This window comes from Prionailurus viverrinus, chromosome B4, assembly GCF_022837055.1.
Source record: "Prionailurus viverrinus isolate Anna chromosome B4, UM_Priviv_1.0, whole genome shotgun sequence".
Lineage (NCBI taxonomy): Eukaryota > Metazoa > Chordata > Mammalia > Carnivora > Felidae > Prionailurus > Prionailurus viverrinus.
Window position 1 is genome coordinate 27,502,665 of NC_062567.1, and position 16,545 is coordinate 27,519,209.

The following is a 16,545-nucleotide window of genomic DNA, read 5'->3' on the forward strand; positions in this document are numbered from 1 at the left end:
GAGGAAGGACTCCATAGAGTTACTACCATGTTTGCCATTGCTGGCCTCACTCAAGGTATCTGAAATATCCCCTCTCTCAAAATTTTCCAGGTACTTCACCTCATTTCCCAATCCTCACCAGCAGAGAAAATTCAAATTCTCTTCAGTCTCTGTGGGCAGTCTTTAGAAAAAAATAATAATTTCAGCCTTAGGTTCAAGTGTTTATTCCAAGACTCTTTTCCTCCTTATCACAGCTCAACTAAACAACCACTTTCTTGTCTCTTTATTAATGGAGATCACTAGTTGCAGAGATCCTGACTCTGTGACATCTTTAAGAAGCCTCCCTGACACTTTCAGGCCCTGAGGAATGCATGCTCCTGATTTGGGGCATAGGTCAGTACTCCCCAAGGTCCTTATGTAGAGAGTTCAGACACCTTTAGTTGCATCCTGTAGACCCAGTGTATTTTAGCAACATAAGATACAGCATCGCATAGCCATTAAGGAAGCTGTCTAGCAAATCATCCAGAACTGGATCTTCAGTACATTTATGTAAGTCTCAGTTTCCTCTCCTATTAAATGGAACAATACTGACTCATATGGTTACTGTGATTTTGGAATGAAAACATGCTTGCATAATAAAGAGGAATTTCTCCAAGATACTTAGAATGCACATGATGTTTTTGTCCCCTCTACTGACTACAGACTTTGCCAAAAAGACATTTTTCTTGGCAATTAATGGTCATTTCTCCCTGGTTTTCACACAGAACACCTTTGGGAGTTGCAATCAAATGGAGTCCTCATGTAGCAGACTTCTAAGTGGGATTTTTTTTTTCTCTGTTACATAGGAATTAGAGGATAAGACCCCCCAGTATGTGTCAAAAAAGATTAAGTGCTCCATAGTCTTAAAAAATCCAACCATATTTGTGACTTTTTAGAAATTGAGATTGCCTTCAAGAAAGAGAGACAGGCATCTTCTTTCTTTACTGGATGCTTGCTGATCTATTAAACTTCAAACCCACTCTGCTTCTGCCAAGGGACTGGAGAGGAGTTAGGGGATTTCTTGAGAAAGCTTGACATGGGTCCTCAGGCATTTAGACATGCAGGTGAACAGACAGAGATCTCTAGAACATCTGGAGATTTCCAGAGGCAGTAAGTAGGCTTGTTGGGAAACATTGAGAAAAGGATTTAAGAAGGAAATACAGGTTGATGGGCTTTCCGCTCTCCAAGGCCTTTGAAAAAAGAAAACCTTAATGGTTCTCAAGCTCCACAGGAAGTACCATGGCAATAAGAGAAGACTAGGCTGGAAGTAAGAACTGGTGAGTGTGCTGGCGAGGAGGCAAAGTGAAGAGAGAGACAGCCATCCCTCTTAACTGGGATCTTCAGCACAGAGAATAAAACTGAGTTCCTACAGGGGAGACCTCCATTTCAGCAGAAGTGGAAGCCAATGAACCAGAGAGAATCCAGACATGTCCCCATCACTACTGTGCTAACAGTTATAAAACATGGCACTCTGTGCCTATATTGATAGCCCTTTTCCCCTCCACCTTCAACTTTTCAAGAGGGTAGGATGGGAGGAGCAAGGAAAGAACAGATGAAGTTCTTCCTCACTCCATGTGCCCCTGGCCTCCTGCCAAATCCAACCTAGGGATGGGGGGCCCGAGATTTAAACTGAGTTTGAGGTTGGCTCATTAAGTTGAATAGGGTTTTATTATTATATACTTTTAATTATAATAAACTGTACATAATATAAAATTTATAATTTGAATCAAAGTGTACACAGTTCAGTGGCATTAAGTACATTCACAATGTTGTGCGGCCGTCGCCAAAGCATTTTCCATATCCCAAACTGAAACTCTCCCCCCTTTAAAAAAGTACTCTCTGTTTCTTCCTCTCCTCCCCCTGCCCACCCTGCACCATGGCCTGGTAACCTCTGTTCTACTTTCTGTCCCTATGAATCTTCCTGTTCTAGGTCCTTGATATGAGTGAAATCATACAATATTTGTGTTTTTGTGTTTGGCTTATTTCAGTTGGCATGTTTTCAAGGCTCATCCACTTTGGAACGTGTACCAGAACTTGCTTCTTTTTCAAAGCTGAATATATGCATATGCTACATTTTGTTTATCCATTCATCTTTTGGTGGACATTTGGGTTATTTTCACCTTTTGATAAATAATGCTGCTGTGGCTGCTGTTACTCCTGTTTTACAAGTATGTGTTTGAGGCCCTGATTTCAAATATTCTGAGTAATGCCTAACTAAGAGTAGAATTCCTGACTCTAATAATAATTCTACACTTAACTTTTTCAGGAACTGCCAAGCAGTTTCCCACAGTGGCTGCACCATTTTACATTACTAAATGCACATTCTGCATTCTTCATCCTCTTCTCCAACACCTATTGTCTTCCATTTTTGGATAATAGTCATCCTAATGGTGACAAAGACTGTCTCCTTGACCTAATTTCAGTCAGACTCCACTCCTCTGAGCCTTCTTTTTAACTGGGCCTCATCCTTAGGGGCTATTTGGCCTGAATTGCCTAGTCCAGTTGTAGCAAAATCCCCTGTCTTTGTTGTCCCCTCCCTAGTAATTTCCCATCCATTGATCATCCCCCAACAACTCTGTTTGATAGCTATATGTCCCCAGCTGTCTTTCTGTGTTTGGAATGGAGCAGATCTCTCTCCCCTGTTGCAATAGTCTTGACACTTACAATAAATTCTTCCTCCCCATATTAAAAATTGTCAGAACAGTTTTTTTTTCTATAACAATGGGTGTAAAGTTGTATCTCATTGTGATTTTGGCTCCCTAATGGCTAGTGATGAGCAGCTGAATGGGTTCTTAATATCTGAAAATATATGGAAATGATGGCATCTGCCTTAAATTTCAGGGACAGGAAAGAGATTTTTGACAGAGTATTGTCAACATACTGAAAAAAATAGAGAGACAGATTTATGTTTGCCTTTCACCAATAATGCCCTCCTTCACTACAAAATACCCCTCTCCTTACTTATAGACAACCACTGTGGGGCCACATCTCTCCCTTCATTCTCAAAGCCTGAATTTTCCACTGCTCCTCACCTCCTTAAATTCCAGGCAGTCCCTGTTTGGACCTAAATTTTTAAAAGGTCAGGCTTGTTAACTGTTCCCTGTAAGAGATAAAAACACAGGCCTTCAGCACTCAACTAACCTCTTAGAACATGGATACGCAACAAGAAAACTGGATGAAAAGGGAGGTGCATGGTGACATCACATCTTCCTGACTCCATCCCTGAGACCTAACCTGAAAGCATTCTTTTATTTTCCTCCAAATGACAACATCTGCCCCGGAAGACAGGATGACTAGGGAGAGGGAACTGACTGGTGGGCAGAAACCTGGAAGACAAAGCCAATGCAAGTGTAGTTTTATTGAGCATACAGATGAGAATGGCTCACCAAGAAAGCAGGGCAGTATTGGCTATTGGAATTGCAGACATTAAGAACTCTCTTCAAAGAAAACTACTTCATAATCCCCTATGGGACTAATGTCTGCAAAGTGGCACTGGCCTTTTATGAATTGTATTAATTATACTCTTAAATCCTATGCAAATTGCAAAATCATTTTTTTCCAATTGAGTTAATGAAGCCCGTTTAGTACAGGCAAACTGTCAGCAGAAAATTAGCCAAGCACATTGTTTGCAGATAAGAGAAATTTGGTTGAGGGTTTTCCTGGGTTATGATTGCAATACGTTCTGGGATGTCTGCTTTGCGATTTTTCTTTTCCTTGAGTGTGATCCATTTCCTTCTGACTGAGCTGGATGTGCAGGGGACTGTCACACTTTCTGATGGTGTTTTATCTATCACTGGGGAGCTGCAAATTCATTCTCAAAGTCTCAATACTGAGAGATGTTATTATCACTTGGAAACTTTCATTGAAAATAAGACAGTCTTTGAAGGTGGTTGGCTGCTTCTTGACTGCCCTGACCTTCTGTCAGCTTGGGCCTCTTTTCCTCTTGAACTCCAAGCTGCAAAGGAGAGAGTACCCCTTTCATACCTTCCAGCCCACTGCAAAGGGACCCCAACTCTGTAAGAAGCAGAATTCCTCCACATTCTTCTGACCTTGCAGTCTGGAAACCAGTGGACCTGAACTATTGGGCCTGTGCCTTGTTGATATTTTCAAGAATTTAGGATGCCTCACGGCATAGAACAATAGGATGTCTCCTCCAGGCAGGGCAGTTGCAATTATCCACCACTTGGGGAAGCACCTTTCTCTGTGCTGTGGTCTGTAGGAAGCATTACTCTCTACTATTGTGGTAGTACACAACCCACACATCTTTTCCTGGCAGACTTTCTCTCAATGACTAGTCAGAGAATGCAAATAGGTGAAGTTTGTGATTAGTGTTTTATAAATTCTCTATTCTCTGTTTCATTTCCTCAGGGCTGTCATGGTGGAAGCAGATAACCCAATGAAGTAAATTCACATTAAAGGAAGAAAGGTTATTAATGGTTTAGTGTGCTATCTCCCAGATGATTTATCTTTTATTGAGAAGCTTTCAGAAACATTCAAATGTTCCTGATTAAAAAAAGAAAAATTGGAAATATCCACCTGAAGGTCAGTCAGTGAGGGAACTGTATTTGAGTGAAGAGCTTTCTACTTGGGCCTCTCAAACAAGACAACTCTGGCCACTTCAATCAAAGCAAGAATATGTCCGCAGCCTCAGGTCACCACAAGATGGGATATGGAATTGGTTTTGTTGTTATACAGTCCCAGACACCAAGGTGACTCAAAAACTGCATATTTTCCCTTTCCCTACTTCCCACCATGCTGAATCGTCCTTCTTTCTGCCCAGTCTTTGGAGTCTAAGAATTCTTTGCTTCACTTTAGTCTGATACTTACCCACATCCTCTCTCAAAAGGTAGAGCTCTCTACTCCATAGCACCTGCTGCTGACTAGAGTCCCCTTGCAAGAAAGCTGAGTCTTTTCTGTTCCAGACCCCTCAATACTGACCCACTGGAAAAGGCCTGTGTTCAGTCGGCATGAGATCATCTGACTTCCCTAGGGGACCGAGCCTGCATCTTGGCTAACTTCCCAGCTCTTTGTACAGTCTATCCCAAATTATTCCTCTTCCACATAAGACTATGAATGTTCCAGAATGTCCAATATCTTAAATCTGCCTAAATTAACATCAAAGAAGCCTTCCTGGTGTGGTTCCTCAAACCACACATGGTTAGTTCCTGAACTAAATCCCAGGCTCGTTCAGGTCATTACACAAAAAATTATGATTGCTATCTCATTTTATCCTCACAACAATCAGAGTGAAGTAGATAAAATAGACATTGCTATTCCAGATGAAAAATAATTACAGATAAACAAATGGAGATTCAAAGTGACCTGCCCCCAGTCACACAGATAACTAGTGATGAAGCCCACGGAAGAGAACCTGTCTCCTGGCTTTTGTTCCAACTCCACTACCTTTCACAGTGCCAACCTTATCTCATTGTCTATCAAGGTTGATTTTAATCCAGAGAGATTATTCCCTTGGCACACTGAACTCCTGGCTCTATTGGCTAAATAATACTTTAAATTTAAAGGTTTCTTCCAATTTCACAAAATAGAACCAGTTTTATGGATGAAGGTACCAGTTTCCAGAAAACATACAAGGTAACATATTGGAAGATAATTTAGATTTGAATTTAGAAGTAAGAAAGACTTAATGCTTCCACCTTCGTCAGAGAACCCATGGTGGAACCAGGTACCTGGTCTTCATACCTGGTGAAATGCCCCTACCCCCACACACTGGGGTTTAGTGGGTAGTGCACACCCATAGCCTGCAGAGCTCTCTCCATGACATCTTAAGGGAAATGAGACAGAGCACTCAGGACTGACCAAGGGAGGCACATATTTTGAAATCCATGAATTGTGTGATTTTGAGAGAGAACGGGTGTCCAACAGTTGATGAGTAAAGATCTGAATGTTATGGAGACCAGAATTTTTTAAACTACTTTCCATTCCAAGTCCCAAGATGAATGTGATTTGTTTATTCATCTGTTTGGTTAATGTTGGTCCTATTTTACCCAGTATCATTTAGTTTGGGTGTCAGCAAATGTTTTCCCTAAGGGACTAGCTGGCAAATATTTTAGCTTTTACAGGCCATAGGGTTATGTAAATGAAAGGGCGTGGCTGTGCGCCAATAAAACTTTATTTACAAAAACAGGTGGTGGGCCAAATTTGGCCTGGGGGCATAGTTTGCCAGTTCCTGGTTTAGAATGATACTGTCTGTGCCTTTCTAAATTTAAAAAAGTTACAACATTCATTACCAGCAGGGAGCATTCTTATAAACTCCTTCCATGCTTGCTCAAAACCATTATTCTAAGCATAAGGGCCTCACTAGAAATGAAAATCCACTGACATCAAGCCAGAAAATTCTCTTACTGAATTCAGAAATAAAATCTGTTTATCATTCCACTTTGAAAATCAATTTATTGCTTAAGAGGGTGTACCTCCATTAAAGATGTAATTAATGGAAACAATTTGCATTATACAAGAATTTTAGAATGTGAGAAGATTCACCTTGTATAGGGAAAGTTAGAGGGTTTTCATTCACTGACAAAGGTTACCTTATCTAAGCAACCTACTAAAGACAACTGTGACAAAGAAGCATATGCAATTAATAAACGTTAATTAACTTTTCCAAATTGGCTACTATTTCCTTTATATTCTAAAATTTTTAAATGATAGATAAAATATAAATAAATTTGAAATTTTATAATAATATAAATATATAAAGGTATATAATTTATCCTAAGAATATATAATATAAAGATATATAATATTTCTTAGTGATTTGCACGAATACTGTTTATAGGACAGTGAGCATTTGAGTAGGGTTCGAATGGTCTGAATAGTTCCCTGCATTTTCATCTATGGCTGACAGGAACCTGCCTCCTCACCGCTCTGTTACACTGCCTCCCAGAAGCGCGGGACGCTATTAATGGGAATATGTTGCTCAGACAAAACAAATGGTGTCAAGAATGAAAAAAAGTTTTAGAACCTCTGCACTAAAGCAATTAGGTCCTGTGCATCAGTGATAATGGGTTGACTTTCTATGTGTTTGGGTTTCATAGCAGAGACTCAGACCCAGAGCACGTTCAGGTACAGTGGTCTGTCTTTTCCCTCCAGGTGTTCCCAGTGGCTGTATCTTAATGTAGATTGGGAACAAAGGACATGTTAGAACTGCCAAGTACCACAGTCAACCTCTCAAATGCTATCAGCTTTGCCTGCATCAGACATCAGTGAAGAGAGTGAAACACGTGAATAAAAGCAAAAGGTCTGTAATATGCAGGGCTTTATTAGGCAGTTCTGAGTGAACTCCAAACAAAATGTGCAAAAAGATGAGGCATCCCCGAAAGACACCTCTAATCAAGTCCGTGTGCCTTAGTGAAGCTCTACATCACAAAGGAAACAGAAAACAGAGTCCAGATTGGGAAAGGTGTTCGTCTTCCGCCAGTACAACATTCTTACTCCCTACAAATTTACTGAATCTATAAAGACCTGAAGTTAAGCTCCTCCCAAGGCCAGATTCAATGTAAGCGCTGGTTCTGTGCATTTAATTAATGATCTTTGTAAATATTCGAAAGATCGAAATCGATTGCATGTGCTCGGCATTTCTGCAGGCATAGATTCCAAACTTTAAGCAAGGAGACTGTCCCTTTCCGATTTCATCCGTGGTAGTTGAGGCGAGTTCGTCCTGTAAATGCACATCCTGACGCATGAAGCAAAGGGCCAGGCTCCCCAATTCCTTTCAAGGTTTTTAGCAGTCTTCATTGAAATAAATGTACCGGAAACAGCAGAAGTAGAAAATGGCACAAGGCGATAACGTTTGCATAAAGAAGCCATTAGGAAGGTGTGCCAATGGAACAATTGTGTGATGTTGCATAACAAATGCACACTTTCCTTTAGTTATTTTAAAGATTCCATTTATCTAGTGGTTTTTTTTTTTTGCATTTAAAGAGCATGATGCTGAGTGATTCTCCATTCCTGAGATGCCAACACTTCTTGAAAAAACATTCACAGAATGATTCAAAGCATAATAAAAGAGTAAATCCAATGTAATATTTATCCAGCCTGAATTTTCAGCTTTAATACATCCAAAGCCACCCCATCCCCCAATTTGCACAATCACAGCTTAATAAAGCACATATTTTAAACAGGCTGTTAAAAATTGGTGAGAAAAGCCAGAAACAGAGCCACAGAACTCCCCCAAATGCCTCCAAGATGGAGACCACATAGACTAGAAACTGGCTGGAACTTTCTAGGCACTGCCTTTTAAGTCCCTCTCTAGGGTAGGAGCTGAAAGGTCTCCATCCCACTGAAGGCAGAGCAGGGGTGGTCCTGGGGAAAGGCTAAATTCAGTTCACTGTTCAAAGAAGAATTCATGCAAATGCTTAATAAGTACATGGAAAAGGCAGCCTCACAAGTAATCAAGAACACAGATTAAAAGGAGAAATATGTTTCTTGTCTATCAAATTAGCAACTAGTACATGGCCTTCTAACTGGTTTTGCTTCCATACTTGCCACCCTACTGTCTCATCTGAGATGCATACAGCAGCCTGAGTGATGCTGATAAATTTTGAGAAGCATGGAGTAGCTTCTCTGGACTTCCTAGCCTTGGTTTCCCACTAAGAACAACCCTCCATCACCTCCTGCTGACTGGCGGCCACTCCAAGCACCTACTCATCTCTTTCCCCTTCTTGCTGCTCTATTTACAGCTTTCCCACCAGCCCTTGAAACTGTGGAGCAACACCAACCTCCTGGCCCTTGTACCTGCTCTCCTGGCTGTCTGGAATGCTATTTCCTTGGATCCTCACAAGGCTTCATTTCTCTCTGTTCTGGACTTAGATGTTGTCTACCTAAACTATTTAGATAGCACCTCCACTGAAACAGCATCACCCCACCAGCTCCCTACCCTGCATTACTTTCTTCATAGAACGTATCCATCCCTGCATAACAGTCTACTCTATATTTATTTACTTTCCCTGTCTTCCCACAAGATCTGAGTGTCTGGAGGACAGGAAATTCTTTTTGTTGTTGTTTGTGACTATATCTCAAGTGCCCAGAACAGCACACAATAAATATATGCCAATGGAATGGCTTTCAGTGGCTCAACCCAGGATCATCAAGGCTATTCTACCTGTGTTCCCACGCAAGGAAGGTGGAGAAAGATGTGGGCACAGTCATGATAGGAAATCATCTGGCAATGTTATCCAACACCTGCAAAGAGTTTTTTTTTATTCAGTTTACCCGCTTTCAGAAACTTACATCAGAGCAATAATCAAAACATTCAGGTGAAGATTTCAATATAAAGATACTTATTAAAGTATTATTTGTGACTATGACAAATGGAAATGACTGGATAAATAGCAATACTCCTAATATAGAATGGCTACCACTTTTTCAGAAGTTATTAAGTGTTGGGTAAAAGGCTAAGTTTTTAAAATACTCCACAAACTAGTTGTATCCAATTTACAGATGAGGGCACTGAGGTAACTTGTCCAAGGCATCATTTGATGAGTTTTATGAAGAATGGGGCCTCAAGTTCTTGCTGCCTGGACTGAGCTAAGAAATAATAAATTGGATCTGACTTACAAAACAATGCCAAGCATTTGGTCTTACTTGGGGGGGGGAGGCTGCCAAGGCGAGTGGGGAGGCAAGGGTACCCTTGAGTGGCAGGGATCATGGTTGTTCTTTCAGCTCTAAACAATCCCAGATCCCCTGGGCCGTGCACCGGGAACTCAGTCTCCCCAGGCCTCTGAAGTTCGATGTGCGCAGCCCAAAGACTTTTGCAAACATTTATCACTGACCTTTAATAGATCAACATTAAGCAAACAAACTTCTTCCTCTACACCCCCCTGCTCTCCCTTCTTCCTATTGTTGCCAGGGTCAATGGTTTCCTCTGAGTCCCTGAACCTATCTCCGTGGAGTCTCACTCATTTCCTGTCCAGTGAGCCTTGGCATCTGATCTGCAGGCCAGAAGCGGGCTGGGGAGCCAGCAGCCCCAGGGTCTGTTTCTCCTTATTGTCTTCTGGGAGACCGTGGGCTCCCCTCCCACCCCATGCACTATCACGGGAACCAAGCCCTCGGGTAGGAGGCCATCTGGCCCTGCTGCCAGACCTGTTGATGGGTTGGCTTCCACCCCTTGCTCCTGCCTCCCACCACACCCTTCATGCCCCCATCCACAAGAGGAAACAGCGTCCCATATGCTTGCAGCTTCGTTGACTCTTCTAGTCCTCAGCTCCAGATGGTCTGGATTCACTTTTCGAAATGGCTCTGTCTCTAATTCCCCATTTATTGTTCATGTGCTCATTTTAAGATTGTGGCCCATTAAAAAAAAAAAAAGAGTGCATCCCATTCCATGTTTTCTCCTTCTACATTTTGAATTATTTTAATTTAAAGCTGATGCTGCTAGCTAATTAATCAAACTTCTGCCAGCCACATGCATGTATACATCCTCTGTTGAATTTTAGTGTATGTGAATGTGTGTGTGTGTGTGTGTGTGTACGTGTGTGTGTGTGTGTGTGTGTGTGAAAGGGAAAATTCCTTTCACATGGCCTCTTGTCCCCAGAAATCTAAAAGTTTCTTTGTCTTGGCGTTGTCCCAGCAACACCACTCTCTGCCCTTTTCTTTGGCTTATTCTTAGGGTATTTTGAAAAAAAGCCTAAGGATTCTCGCAGTGCTGATTTTCACAACAGCGACAAGAAACGGGACCAGCGAGGCCCAGTTAGGGAAATCCGAGTTTACCCACCTAACGGTTTGTGGGAGATAAATTGTAAATCCTTTCCATAGTATCCCTCTCCCCCTTCCCTTGCTCCTTTTTGGCATCTCCCTTCCCACATTCCCCTCCCTCCAGATAGTTAAGGACCCCTGAGGGAAGGCAAAACCTTCAGACCATTTCACCTTCACCTTCCTTAAGTGTAATTCCTCAGAGACTTTGTGGGGAAAAAAAAGCAGGAATAGTGAACTCAACAAGCATTCATTCAGAGTTGATGAGCAAGAGTGGCCTTAGGGAATAGCCCTACCATTGAACATTTCACTTTAGTATCAGCAATATCTTAATCTAAAAAGTCATTAATATAGATCCTTCAGTCTGACATAGTGGGAAAACATGTTTTGTCACCTCTCTTCTGTTTATCTTTTGGCCTGTCTCTTAGGACCATCAGGTAATGCCTTCCCATGCATGAGGGGGCTGGATGTGGTGAGCTGTGTTCTTGGAGTTGACTCCATGAAGCTCTTCGGGGCTGCTCTCCTCACCATGGACCTTCTCCTGGTTGTATGCATGTTCAAATGAACAAATGAAAGATCAAATGTGCATATGGATTTACTTTCTAGTAGTGAGAATCCAGCATGAATTTCTTCCTTATTCTTTGACTTAAACTGAGGTGTTTTTTTTTTCTCTTTGATGAAGCAGGATGAACAGCAAAGATGAGGTGACTATGGTGAAGACAGAGGACAGGGCCTCCTTTTTAATATTGTTTTTATTGATGAAGAGCCATCTAACTCTCTCCCCAGCTGCAGTACACTCAATTATATTTTTGGGATTGTGTGCTACAGAGATCATTCTGCCTTATTCTTTTAAAAATGGGTTGGGATTTCAAACAAAGGGGAATGCATTTTTAAGGAGGAAGGAGAAGGGAGTCAAAACTGCTGTGTCTTTCTGATTGCAGACAAACGACCGGTGAGAATGCGAAATCTGCCTGGCTGGTGTTTTTGTCCTCATTTCAATTTCTCCAGCACTGAAGGATGCCCTGCTTCTCTGCTAGAAGATGCTCTGCTCTAAGAAATAGACCACCCCCCCCCACCCAGTTACTAGAAAGAAGACTACATGTGGACTAGTGTGCAAGGCAGACTGGTGGGTGACCAGACCCTCATGGTTCTCCCACACCAGAACAAGCAGTTAACTCAGACAGAAAGACAAACAAACAGCCAAATGAATCTGCCAAGGCCAATAAGTTAAGAAGGCTAGTTGATTCATGTGACTTCAGTGCGGTAGGGTGGGTGGAAGTGTCAGTAGACAAGAGACCTAGGTTTAATTTTTAGCTCTGTCATCTGCTACCTACAGTCATGAAACACACCTTTAGCATCCCTTGGAATCTCTAGTTTCCTTGTAAGTGGAATGAGGATGGGAAAATCCTGCCCCATTGGAGCCATCAGAAGGATCAGATAAAATGTCACTTGTGAAACCCTAATTTTAACTGTAAGTGTTAAGGATATATAACCAGTCTGTCTGTGTGATAGTAAGTAGTTCAGACATAAGGGAATGTCCCCCATGTCCATCCCACAAAAGGGAAGACAACCTGTGGGGTTCCTGAGTATGAAGGGGAAAAGAGGATAACACACAAAATTGGGTGACTTTGAGAGTAGCATGACCCTTTCTAACTTTAAATTTTTAAAAATGTTTTAATGTTTTTTTTTAATTTTTTTTAACGTTTATTTATTTTTGAGACAGAGAGAGACAGAGCATGAATGGGGGAGGGGCAGAGAGAGAGGGAGACACAGAATCAGAAACAGGCTCCAGGCTCTGAGCTATCAGCCCAGAGCCCGACGCAGGGCTCGAACTCACGGACCGCAAGATCGTGACCTGAGCCGAAGTCAGACGCTTAACCGACTGAGTCACCCAGGCGCCCCTAATGTTTATTTTTGAGAGAGAGACAGAGAGTGCAAGCAAGGGAGGGGCAGAGAGAGAGGAAGACCCAAAATCTGAAGCAGGCTGCAAGCTCTGAGCTGTCAGCACAGAGCCCAACACAGGGCTCGAACTCACAAACTGCGAGAGCATGTCCTGAGCTGAAGTTGGATGCTTAACCAACTGAACCACCCAGGCATGCCCCCTTTCTAACTCTAAAGGAAACCACACATTTCCTGTATAGTTTCGTAGATGCTCTAGAATCATTGTGGCGTCCATTCTGAGTCAGAAATTCAGTCTTAACATTGACGGTGTTTCTCAATGATGCAATACCTCTGAAAAGAACAATCTCTTAAAAGCACACAAGGCTTCCCACAGGCCTCCATTGATTGGGCAATATTAGGCTACTCTTTCTCTGGTGAAGAGAAAGAAACACATATGATTTATGATAACGTGGAGTGTGATTCACTTGCTGGTGCATCCGCTTCTGGCAAAATAGTATTAGCTTTTAATACTGCTAGCTAAGCATTTCTCAACTAAACTTCATGGGCCTATGAACCAGCTGCTACTGGAGGGATTAGCTAACATACAAGGCTGAGTGGCCCCATCCAAAGTTATTTCCAAAGATATACCTTGGGGATTCATAGTGGCAGTTTCTTAAATTTTAAAATATTGCACAGTTTTCTGTACTTGAGTCCTTTTATGTTTTCTTGTTACTGAATGCTCCTTTGAAACCAAAGGTATTGATATATTCTACCCTGCAGGGAAATCAATAAAAACTTTAATCACAAAATTAAATAAAAACCAAAGCTACTGACATTACATGGTAACACTCACTGAAGCAACAGCTTGAAGTTTTATGGTTCTCCTGTGGCTGGACTTATTATTTGTAAGAAAATCAATATCATCTTTAGAATAATTTGGGATGCATCTTGTCATCATAGAAAACAAGTTCCTGGTAGACTTTACTAAAAAGGTAAGAATTAAGCATCAAACTGTGTTTGCCCATGCAGAAAGTGATTATTCCTTGATAGCGGGAAAAACATAGAAGTGGGATGGCCACAAATGACATCTCCAACTGTGTCTCAAAGCACGTCATCATCTAGACGTGGCGGTCTAAGGCTCTAAACCACCTTCTATACACACTCTGATCTTATCAATGGGTCAACAGGCCTTTCCTGGAATTATTAAAAGCTTGGGGTAGTACATGATTTGAAATATCCCCAGGAATGCAGCACATTCTTCATAGAACATACAGTAATATTACCTTAGTGACGTTAGGTAACAAAACACCCTATTTCACATCTGGGGTGTTTTGCAAGTCACGGGATCATAGAATTGGATGAAACCTTAAGAGGCATTAAGTCCAATAAGCCCAAACTCTCTGTGATGCAGAGAGCATTCTAGAGTGTTCGTGAAGGATATAATTCCTCTTGTCATGTTTTCTTTCTCATCATTCATGGCAATGCATATCCAGAAACATGTGTATGTATACAACCTTTTATCTTCATGAGCCACACGTTTTCCAGTTCTAATGAATTATTAGGCTGAAAGCGTGTTCTTCTCCTCCATAAATGTCTGTGTGGTAAGCCACAGAGTGTAAAGTGAAACCATTGGCAGCCTGAACCATCAAGAGCTTCCCAGACAGTTATGTGGTAACACACTTTCAATGAACTTTTAAGAGAACCCTGAATCGCTGCAAGTTTACTGGAGTCTAACTCAATATGCTCTTGTCCCCTGTGCTCTTGTGTTAGATCTTCAAAATGGCTTTTCTCAGAACTTTGGACTGCTTGCTCAGAATAGAAAGCAGAACCAGAGAATGAGACCTGCTTAATATATGGCAAGCACCAGTTAAATTAAGAGCGGAGGTTTTGAAAGTCAGGAAATGAAAACCAAAAGATTTTGCAAGGGTGAGGCCAATATTAAACCCAGCCAAAGTCAGCATTTATAGGCTTGGAGTCATCAACCTTGAATCAACAAATCAGGGTTTGGGGCACCCGGTGGCTTAGTCAGTTAAGCCTCTGACTCTTGATTTCAGCTCAGGTCATCATCTCAAGGTTTGAGAACTCGAACCCCCACATCAGGCTGTGTGCTATCAGAGCCTGCTTGGGATTCTCTCTCTCCCTTTCTCCCTCTCTCCCTGTCTCTTTCTCCCTTTCTCCCTCTCTCCCTGCCCCTCCCCTGCTCACGCACATGTTTTCTCTCTCTCTCTCTCTCTCAAAATAAATAAATAAACATTAATTTAAAAAAAAAATCAGGGCTTAGAATCAAGACAGTAGGTGTAAGGACTATTTCCAAAAGCTCCTCACATATGACCGTGAATCATAAGGTACTTAAGGTCTTTACCACTTATTGCAGAGATTGCTGATCAGCGAACCATCTCCAGGAATTAAGGTGGGAGGTAAGTGAATAAAGGGTGTGGAACACTCCAGGTCAGTAAGAGCAAGAAACCAAAAGGTCAATTAGATATGTGATGGCTTCTGTATCAGTACCCTAGGACATCAGCACTTTTGTCCTAATGTTCTCTTTTTGAACAACTTTCCTGATTAAATAACTAAGGCCACTTCAGGATAATTTTCTAAAGGCATGCTGCTCCAGAAGGTTCTCTCAGGAGAAGAATAGAGAAGAATTCACATCTTCTTCTATTGTAACCAGCAAACCTACCCAGATAGGCTTGTCCCCATTCTCCAATCCATAATCTCCAGCTCCAATATCCTTTTCTAATGTGAAACACAAACAAACAATGAAAACTCTATACATATTTCTGTCACTGAGTTTAACAAATTGCATTAAAATGGTTGTACCATATGAAATTGCCAATATTAATCATTTTTGACATAAAAATGGCAATTTCATATAGTTCAAACTAATAATTATCTGCTTTTGTGCCTATATCCTCAGCCAGCTCATTTATTTGATTTTCTGTTTATATAATCAAATTTTAATATGTCTTCACACATCACTGGTTTTCAGTCATTGTCTGATGAATAAATGAATGAATGAATGAAGAACCTGAGCTTCAGGACTTGAGCCATCTTTTTGAAGAAGACTGCTGGGGCTGCATATTTGACAAGAAAGAAGTTATGTGAGTTAGAAACAACTCTTTGATCTGATAGAACTATAAACAGTACACATTTCTGGATAATCTATTTCCTCAATAAAAACATGACCACACTGACAGATAAGCATACTATTTTATGGCCCAGCCAAATAATTTTCCTCTCAGATTAACAGATCTTCCAATACCTCATGGGATGGGAATCAGACCTTGGGTCTTGTTCTTTCATTTGGTATTTACATGTGGTCCACTGACAACCAAAGCCAATCCATTTTAGCTGACGTCACTGGGTTGAAAATTTTTTGCACTGCAATGTTCCTGGTTAGATGTTGACAGGTGTGCAATTCTTATTTAATTTACTAAGTGTTCTCTATATCAAACTCACAACCATGCTATTTCTCTTCTGCACCTGATTCAGTGAGCCCTGGCTTATTTGATATTTGTGATTAGGCTGCCTTAGTCACTAACTAGCAAAGTTTCTGAGGAATCTTGCAGAAATGTCTTTAAGTCTAGATATTTTCTTTATGATTATGTGCAGAATTTTTTCAATATTAGTTAGAGACACTCTTCTAAAACAACATGATAATTTCTAGTGCAAACCTTGTCAAGAGCAAAATGAAATGACCTAAAATTGAAGATAAGCAACCTCTTGGGAAAAAATGGAGATGGACAAGGAAGAGAAGTAAAGTCTGAAGTAAAATAAGCAAATTTGTTTTTCTTTCTGGTTGTCATCATTTTTTTTTCTTTTGGTAGGTATTGTGGGAATGGGCTGAAAAATACAGCAACTTTGGAAAAAGTAAACAAAAGTTCTTGATATTAATGTTGAATTTCCCTCCTAAAGTTGATGGGACAACTGTTCTGA